The following is a 9794-nucleotide window of genomic DNA, read 5'->3' on the forward strand; positions in this document are numbered from 1 at the left end:
CACCCCCGCATACAGAACACCCCTGAGAGCCTACACTACGCCCCTCACACAAGGGCAAGTCCCTGAGGGACCGTACTACCCCACCCCGCATACAAGAATACCCCCTGAGAGCCTACACTACGCCCCTCACACAAGGACAAGTCCCTGAGGAACCGTACTACCCCACCCCCGCATACAGAACACCCCTGAGAGTCTACACTACGCCCCTCACACAAGGACAAATCCCTGAGGGGCCATACTACCCCACCCCCGCATACAGAACACCCCCTGAGAGTCTATACTACGCCCCTCACACAAAGACAAATCCCTGAGGGGCCGTACTACCCCACCCCCGCATACAAGAACACCCCCTGAGAGCCTACACTACGCCCCTCACACAAGGGCAAGTCCCTGAGGGACCGTACTACCCCACCCCTGCATACAAGAACACCCCCTGAAAGACCATACTACACCCATCACACAAGGAAAATTCCCTGAGGGGCCATACTACCCCACCTCCGCATACAAGAAAACCCCCTGAGAGCCTACACTACGCCCCTCACACAAGGGCAAGTCCCTGAGGGACCGTACTACCCCACCCTTGCATACAAGAACACCCCCTGAAAGACCATACTACACCCATCACACAAGGAAAATTCCCTGAGGGGCCATACTACCCCACCTCCGCATACAAGAATACCCCCTGAGAGCCTACTCTACACCCCTCACACAAGGACAAGTCCCTGAGGGACCATACTACCCCACCCCCGCATACAGAACACCCCCTGAGAGTCTATACTACGCCCCTCACACAAAGACAAATCCCTGAGGGGCCATACTACCCCACCCCCGCATACAAGAACACCCCCTGAAAGCCTACACTATGCCCCTCACACAAGGACAAGTCCCTGAGGGGCCATACTACCCCACCCCCGCATACAAGAACACCCCCTGAGAGCCTACACTACGCCCCTCACACAAGGGCAAGTCCCTGAGGGACTGTACTACCCCACCCCGCATACAAGAATACCCCCTGAGAGCCTACTCTACACCCCTCACACAAAGACAAATCCCTGAGGGGCCATACTACCCCACCCCCGTGTACAAGAACACCTGAGAGCCTACACTACGTCCATCATCACTGACTTTGGTCACTTCACACTGGACCTCATGCACCTTGGATTCTGTGCCTCTCCACTCCTCCTCCAGACTCTGGGACCTTCATTTCCAAATGAAATGCAAAATTTTCCACAGTCAGTGATGATTTGGGGAGCCAAAAAAACACACCACCAGCAGATGACATGGTGCCCCAAATCATCACCGACTGTGGAAAATATTGCATTTCATTTGGAAATGAAGGTCCCAGAGTCTGGAGGAGGAGTGGAGAGGCACAGAATCCAAGGTAAATGAGGTCCAGTGTGAAGTTTCCACAGTCAGTGATGATTTGGGGGCGTGTCATCTGCTGGTGTCGGTCCACCAAAGTCAGCTCCGCCCTCTAGCAGGAAATTCTAGAGCTCTTCATGCTTCCCTCTGCTGACCAGCTTTATGGAGATGCTGATTTCATTTTCCAGCAGGACCTGGCACCGCCCACACTGCCAAATCTACCAATACCTGGTCATATGATCATGGGATCACTGTGCTTGATTTGCCAGCAAACTGGCCTGACCTAAACCTCATAGAGAATCTGTGGGGTATTGTCAAGAGGAAGATGAGAGACACCAGACCCAACAATGCAGAGGAGCTGAAGGCCGCTATCAAAGCAACCTGGACTTCCATAACACCTCAGCAGTGCCACAGGCTGATCGCCTCCATGCCACGCCTCCATACCACACCTCCATGCCCCGCCTCCATGTCACACTTCCATGACACGCCGCATTGATGCAGTAATTCATGCACAAGGAGCCCCGACCAAGAACTGAGTGCATCCTATACTGTACATGGACAGACTTCTCCCCCTATACTGTACATGGACAGACTTCTCCCCCTATACTGTACATGGACAGACTTCTCATCCTATACTGTACATGGACAGACTTCTCCTCCTATACTGTACATGGACAGACTTCTCCTATACTGTACATGGACAGACTTCTCCTCATATACTGTACATGGACAGACTTCTCCCCCTATACTGTACATGGACAGACTTCTCCTCCTATACTGTACATGGACAGACTTCTCATCCTATACTGTACATGGACAGACTTCTCCTCCTATACTGTACATGGACAGACTTCTCATCCTATACTGTACATGGACAGACTTCTCCCCCTATACTGTACATGGACAGACTTCTCCCCCTATACTGTACATGGACAGACTTCTCCTATACTGTACATGGACAGACTTCTCCCCCTATACTGTACATGGACAGACTTCTCCCCCTATACTGTACATGGACAGACTTCTCCTCCTATACTGTACATGGACAGACTTCTCCTCCTATACTGTACATGGACAGACTTCTCCTCCTATACTGTACATGGACAGACTTCTCCCCCTATACTGTACATGGACAGACTTCTCCTCCTATACTGTACATGGACAGACTTCTCCTCCTATACTGTACATGGACAGACTTCTCCTCCTATACTGTACATGGACAGACTTCTCCCCCTATACTGTACATGGACAGACTTCTCCCCCTATACTGTACATGGACAGACTTCTCCCCCTATACTGTACATGGACAGACTTCTCCTCCTATACTGTACATGGACAGACTTCTCCTCCTATACTGTACATGGACAGACTTCTCCTCCTATACTGTACATGGACAGACTTCTCCCCCTATACTGTACATGGACAGACTTCTCCTCCTATACTGTACATGGACAGACTTCTCCTCCTATACTGTACATGGACAGACTTCTCCCCCTATACTGTACATGGACAGACTTCTCCCCCTATACTGTACATGGACAGACTTCTCCTCCTATACTGTACATGGACAGACTTCTCCTCCTATACTGTACATGGACAGACTTCTCCTCCTATACTGTACATGGACAGACTTCCCATCCTATACTGTACATGGACAGACTTCTCCCCCTATACTGTACATGGACAGACTTCTCCTATACTGTACATGGACAGACTTCCCCTCCTATACTGTACATGGACAGACTTCTCCCCCTATACTGTACATGGACAGACTTCTCCTCCTATACTGTCCATGGACAGACTTCTCCCCCTATACTGTACATGGACAGACTTCTCCCCCTATACTGTACATGGACAGACTTCTCCCCCTATACTGTACATGGACAGACTTCTCCTCCTATACTGTACATGGACAGACTTCTCCTCCTATACTGTACATGGACAGACTTCTCCCCCTATACTGTACATGGACAGACTTCTCCTCCTATACTGTACATGGACAGACTTCTCCCCCTATACTGTACATGGACAGACTTCTCCCCCTATACTGTACATGGACAGACTTCTCATCCTATACTGTACATGGACAGACTTCTCCTCCTATACTGTCCATGGACAGACTTCTCCTCCTATACTGTCCATGGACAGACTTCTCCTCCTATACTGTACATGGACAGACTTCTCCCCCTATACTGTACATGGACAGACTTCTCCTCCTATACTGTACATGGACAGACTTCTCCTCCCTATACTGTACATGGACAGACTTCTCATCCTATACTGTACATGGACAGACTTCTCCCCCTATACTGTACATGGACAGACTTCTCCTCCTATACTGTACATGGACAGACTTCTCCCCCTATACTGTACATGGACAGACTTCTCATCCTATACTGTACATGGACAGACTTCTCATCCTATATTGTACATGGACAGACTTCTCCCCCCTATACTGTACATGGACAGACTTCTCATCCTATACTGTACATGGACAGACTTCTCCCCCTATACTGTACATGGACAGACTTCTCATCCTATACTGTACATGGACAGACTTCTCATCCTATACTGTACATGGACAGACTTCTCCTCCTATACTGTACATGGACAGACTTCTCCTCCTATACTGTACATGGACAGACTTCCCATCCTATACTGTACATGGACAGACTTCTCATCCTATACTGTACATGGACAGACTTCCCCTCCTATACTGTACATGGACAGACTTCTCCCCCTATACTGTACATGGACAGACTTCTCCTATACTGTACATGGACAGACTTCCCCTCCTATACTGTACATGGACAGACTTCTCCCCCTATACTGTACATGGACAGACTTCTCCTCCTATACTGTCCATGGACAGACTTCTCCCCCTATACTGTACATGGACAGACTTCTCCCCCTATACTGTACATGGACAGACTTCTCCCCCTATACTGTACATGGACAGACTTCTCCTCCTATACTGTCCATGGACAGACTTCTCCTCCTATACTGTCCATGGACAGACTTCTCCTCCTATACTGTACATGGACAGACTTCTCCCCCTATACTGTACATGGACAGACTTCTCCTATACTGTACATGGACAGACTTCTCCTCCTATACTGTACATGGACAGACTTCTCCCCCTATACTGTACATGGACAGACTTCTCATCCTATACTGTACATGGACAGACTTCTCATCCTATACTGTACATGGACAGACTTCTCCTCCTATACTGTACATGGACAGACTTCCCATCCTATACTGTACATGGACAGACTTCTCCCCCTATACTGTACATGGACAGACTTCTCCTCCTATACTGTACATGGACAGACTTCTCCCCCTATACTGTACATGGACAGACTTCTCCTCCTATACTGTACATGGACAGACTTCTCCTCCTATACTGTCCATGGACAGACTTCTCCCCCTATACTGTACATGGACAGACTTCTCCCCCTATACTGTACATGGACAGACTTCTCCTCCTATACTGTCCATGGACAGACTTCTCCTCCTATACTGTACATGGACAGACTTCTCCCCCTATACTGTACATGGACAGACTTCTCCCCCTATACTGTACATGGACAGACTTCTCCTCCTATACTGTACATGGACAGACTTCTCCCCCTATACTGTACATGGACAGACTTCTCCTCCTATACTGTACATGGACAGACTTCCCCTCCTATACTGTACATGGACAGACTTCTCCCCCTATACTGTACATGGACAGACTTCTCCTCCTATACTGTATATAGACAGACTTCTCATCCTATACTGTACATGGACAGACTTCTCCCCCTATACTGTACATGGACAGACTTCTCCTCCTATACTGTACATGGACAGACTTCTCCTATACTGTACATGGACAGACTTCTCCTCCTATACTGTATATAGACAGACTTCTCATCCTATACTGTACATGGACAGACTTCTCCCCCTATACTGTACATGGACAGACTTCTCCTCCTATACTGTACATGGACAGACTTCTCCTATACTGTACATGGACAGACTTCTCCCCCTATACTGTACATGGACAGACTTCTCCTCCTATACTGTACATGGACAGACTTCTCCCCCTATACTGTACATGGACAGACTTCTCCTCCTATACTGTACATGGACAGACTTCTCCTATACTGTACATGGACAGACTTCTCATCCTATACTGTACATGGACAGACTTCTCCCCCTATACTGTACATGGACAGACTTCTCCTCCTATACTGTACATGGACAGACTTCTCCCCCTATACTGTACATGGACAGACTTCTCCTCCTATACTGTACATGGACAGACTTCTCCCCCTATACTGTACATGGACAGACTTCTCCTCCTATACTGTACATGGACAGACTTCTCCCCCTATACTGTACATGGACAGACTTCTCCTCCTATACTGTACATGGACAGACTTCTCCTCCTATACTGTACATGGACAGACTTCTCACTAAGACAACATTTCTCCATTATAAATCCTTTTATTGGTCTTATGTAATATTCTAATTTTCTGAGATGCTGAATGTTGGGGAGTCACTCGCTGGAAGCCAAAATCATCAAATGCTGGAAATCTCTCACTCTGTGTGACATCCATAGAAAATATAGGAGGTCACTTTTTTTAATTGAATTACTGAAATAAATTCACTTTTTAATTAGATTCTAATTTTATGAGATGCTCCTATATAATGTTACATTGTATCCTGTACAGTGTCTGACAAAAGTAAGTACACCCCTCCCATGTGACAACACTGAAGAAATGACCCTTTGCTACAATGTAAAGTAGTGAGTGTACAGCTTGTATAACAGTGTAAATTTACTGTCCCCTCAAAATAACTCAACACAATTAGGCCCCTTTCACACATGCTGTCCGTTTGTCCGTTTTTCATCCATCCGTTGACGGATGAAAAACGGACATCAATGTATCTCTATGTAAAAACGGATGACAACGGATGATCGTCAGTTAACATCCGTTTTCATCCACTTCCGTCAATGTCCGTTTTTTTGAACGGATGAATGCCCTATTTTTCATCCGTCAAAAAAACGGATCGGATGAAAAACTGATGAAAAACGGATAACAACTGACGAAAAACGGATGAAAAACTGATACATTTGACGTGACTGAACTGATGAACTGAACGGACTGTATGTGTGAAAGGGGCCTTAATGTCTAAACCGCTGGCAACAAAAGTCAGTACACCCCTAAGTGACAATCTCCAAATTGGACCCAATTAGCCATTTTCCCTCCCCGGTGTCATGTGACTCGTTAGTGTTACAAGGTCTCAGGTGTGAATGGGGGGAGGTGTGTTATATTTGGTGTTATCGCTCTCACTCTCTCATACTGGTCACTGGAAGTTCAACATGGCACCTCATGGCAAAGAACTCTCTGAGGATCTGAAAAAAAGAATTGTTGCTCTACATAAAGATGGCCTAGGCTATAAGAAGATTACCAAGACCCTGAAACTGAGCTGCAGCACGGTGGCCAAGACCATACAGCAGTGTAACAGGACAGGTTCCACTCAGAACAGGCCTCACCATGGTCCACCAAAGAAGTTGAGTGCCGTGCTCAGCGTCATATCCAGAGGTTGTCTTTGGGAAATAGACGTATGAGTGCTGCCAGCATTGCTGCAGAGGTTGAAGGGGTGGGGGAGGGGTCAGCCTGTCAGTGCTCAGACCATACGCCGCACACTGCATCAAATTGGTCTGCATGGCTGTCATCCCAGAAGGAAGCCTCTTCTAAAGATGATGGACAAGAAAGCCCACAAACAGTTTGCTGAAGACAAGCAGACTAAGGACATGGATTACTGGAACCATCTCCTGTGCTCTGATGAGACCAAGATAAACCTATTTGGTGTCAGATGGTGTCAGGCGTGTGTGGGGGCAACCAGGTGAGGAGTACAAAGACAAGTGTGTCTTCCTACAGTCAAGCATGGTGGTGGGAGTGTCATGGTCTGGGGCTGCCGGCACTGGGGAGCTACAGTTCATTGAGGGAACCATGAATGCCAACATGTACTGTGACATACTGAAGCAGAGCATGATCCCCTCCCTTCAGAGACTGGGCCACAGGGCAGTATTCCAACATAACGACCCCAAACACCTCCAAGAAGACCACTGCCTTGTTAAAGAAGCTGAGGGTAAAGGTGATGGAGTGGCCAAGCGTCTCCAGACCTAAACCCTATTGAGCATCTGTGGGGATCCTCAAACAGAAGGGGGAGGAGGGGAAGGTCTCTAACATCCACCAGCTCTGTGATGTCATCATGGAGGAGGGGAAGAGAACTCCAGTGACAACCTGTGAAGCTCTGGTGACCTCCATGCCCAAGAGGGTTAAGGCAGTGCTGGAAAATAATGGTGGCCACACAAAATATTCACACTTTGGGTCCAATTTGGAGATTGTCACTTAGGGGTGTACTGACTTTTGTTGTCAGCGGTTTAGACATTAATGGCTGTGTGTTGAGTTATTTTGAGGGGACAGTAAATTTACACTGTTATACAAGCTGTACACTCACTACTTTACATTGTAGCAGTGTTGTCACATGGGAGGGGTGTACTTACTTTTGTCACACACTGTATCTTCTCCCCTCTCTATGGATAATGTTACATTGTATCCTGTAGATTCTCTCATCACGTGATCTTCTATTGCTCTCTATAAATAACATTGTTTCCATCCTTAGCTCCGCCCCCTCCACACTCGGCTCAGCTGTTCCTCCACCTGTCCACACGCCTCATACACAGACCAAGCCCCGCCCACCTGTTTATAGAAGCCCGCCCCCTCCATTTCTGTCCGCCCCTTCTAATAGTTAAAAGCAGCGCTGGCCCCTCCCACTAGTTGTCATTCGCCACGCTGCGCCCCGCCTCCCCTTTCATCAGAAAATATCCACACCTGACCCCGCCCACCAACATTGTGCGGATGGCTCCTCCCACCGGCCGTCACTCACCTGTCAGTGTCGCTCAAACCCGGAGCAGCTGGCCCCGCCCACTGGGTGTCACTCATCGCTCCCGCCACGCCTCTTCCCGGAGCTCGGCGCTGATTGGCTGGCTCGGGTCACATGGATCTCCCCCACAGACTGGCAGAAGTTGGAGGAGAGCGGAGCTCCGGAGAGAAGCAGGTGAGAGGGAGAGGAGACCGGGGCCCTCACTGGGAGCATGCTGGGAGGAGAGGACATGTCACCTGTACTGTGTATAGAGGGGGTGGGGCTAGAGAGAGGACAACTCCTCCCCCATACACTACATGGATAATCAAAGGGGAGGGGCCAGAGAAAGGACAGCTCCTCCCCCATACACTACATGGATAATCAAAGGGGAGGGGCCAGAGAGAGGACAGCTCCTCCCCATACACTACATGGATAATCAGAGGGGAGGGGCCAGAGAGAGGACAGCTCCTCCCCCATACACTACATGGATAATCAGAGGGGAGGGGCCAGAGAGAGGACAGCTCCTCCCCCATACACTACATGGATAATCAGAGGGGAGGGGCCAGAGAGAGGACAGCTCCTCCCCCATACACTACATGGATAATCAGAGGGGAGGGGCCAGAGAGAGGACAGCTCCTCCCCCATACACTACATAGATAATCAAAGGGGAGGGGCCAGAGAGAGGACAGCTCCTCCCCCATACACTACATGGATAATCAGAGGGGAGGGGCCAGAGAGAGGACAGCTCCTCCCCCATACACTACATGGATAATCAGAGGGGAGGGGCCAGAGAGAGGACAGCTCCTCCCCCATACACTACATTGATAATCAGAGGGGAGGGGCCAGAGAGAGGACAGCTCCTCCCCCATACACTACATGGATAATCAGAGGGGAGGGGCCAGAGAGAGGACAGCTCCTCCCCATACACTACATGGATAATCAGAGGGGAGGGGCCAGAGAGAGGACAGCTCCTCCCCCATACACTACATGGATAATCAGAGGGGAGGGGCCAGAGAGAGGACAGCTCCTCCCCCATACACTACATGGATAATCAGAGGGGAGGGGCCAGAGAGAGGACAGCTCCTCCCCATACACTACATGGATAATCAGAGGGGAGGGGCCAGAGAGAGGACAGCTCCTCCCCATACACTACATGGATAATCAGAGGGGAGGGGCCAGAGAGAGGACAGCTCCTCCCCCATACACTACATGGATAATCAGAGGGGCGGGGCCAGAGAGAGGACAGCTCCTCCCCCATACACTACATGGATAATCAGAGGGGCGGGGCCAGAGAGAGGACAGCTCCTCCCCCATACACTACATGGATAATCAGAGGGGCGGGGCCAGAGAGAGGACAGCTCCTCCCCCATACACTACATGGATAATCAGAGGGGAGGGGCCAGAGAGAGGACAGCTCCTCCCCCATACACTACATTGATAATCAGAGGGGAGGGGCCAGAGAGAGGACAGCTCCTCCCCCATACACTACATGGATAATCAGAGGGGAGGGG

The sequence above is a fragment of the Pelophylax lessonae genome (genome assembly GCF_965119305.1).
Source record: "Pelophylax lessonae genome assembly, chromosome: 13".
Taxonomy (NCBI): Eukaryota; Metazoa; Chordata; class Amphibia; order Anura; family Ranidae; genus Pelophylax; species Pelophylax lessonae.